Raw genomic sequence first — 690 nt, forward strand, 5'->3', positions numbered from 1 at the left:
ATGTCATTGCCCTTCATGTTGACCACCAGGAAATGATGCCATTCTCCATACTTGGGATCCTTCCTGCTGGGAGCATCGGGTCTGTTAGGACCAAGGTGTAGAGCTTCCCTGAATCAAGACCGTCCCACGAAATGCTGGTGGGTCTGTTCTTGACCTGGGTGGGCGTCAGCACTTCGCCCAGCTCGTCCACCGCCGCTCCCCGTAGGTGACATGCAGCGGGCGCTGCGGCTGCTCATCCACTTCCTGCAGGCTCCAGGGCCCGGACCACTTGCTGAGGTCCACCGGCATCGCGGGGCCGAGCAGAGCTGCAGCCGAGAGTGCCGCGGCAGGCCAGGTGCGGGCGGCCACGGCGACACGGAGGCCTCCACACACTGGCCCGGGAAGGCGGGACCCAAGGGCAGGCGAGCGCACGCGCCGCCGCCCAGCTCCGCTCACCGCTTTGTATTTTTAATAGAGAAAGGATTTCTACTGTCTACCATGCTGGCCAGGCTGGTCTCAAATGCCTGACCTCAGGCGATCTGCCTGCTTTGACTTCCAAAAATGCTGGGGTTACAGTCGTGAGCCAATGTATCCACCTTTTTTTTTTTAAGCAGGATCTTGCTCTGTAACCCAGGCTGGAGTGCAGCGGTGCGATCTGAGCTCACTGCAGCCTCCACCTGCTGGGCTCAAGTAATCCTCCCATCTCAGCCT

General features: G+C 60.0%; 1 pseudogene across 1 annotated transcript in view; it reads right to left on the bottom strand.

The window, feature by feature from the left end:
- The window catches only part of LOC116547824, a 1,391-nt pseudogene extending 958 nt beyond the window's left edge, over positions 1–433 (bottom strand). The window contains exon 1 of the transcript XR_004267195.1: positions 1–433. This exon is cut by the window's left edge and continues 958 nt beyond it. The product of XR_004267195.1 is annotated as a phosphatidylethanolamine-binding protein 1 pseudogene (transcript).
- Positions 434–690: the final 257 nt, after the last annotated feature.

This window comes from Sapajus apella, unplaced genomic scaffold (genome assembly GCF_009761245.1).
Source record: "Sapajus apella isolate SASKATOON/1434 unplaced genomic scaffold, GSC_monkey_1.0 scaffold4898, whole genome shotgun sequence".
Lineage (NCBI taxonomy): Eukaryota > Metazoa > Chordata > Mammalia > Primates > Cebidae > Sapajus > Sapajus apella.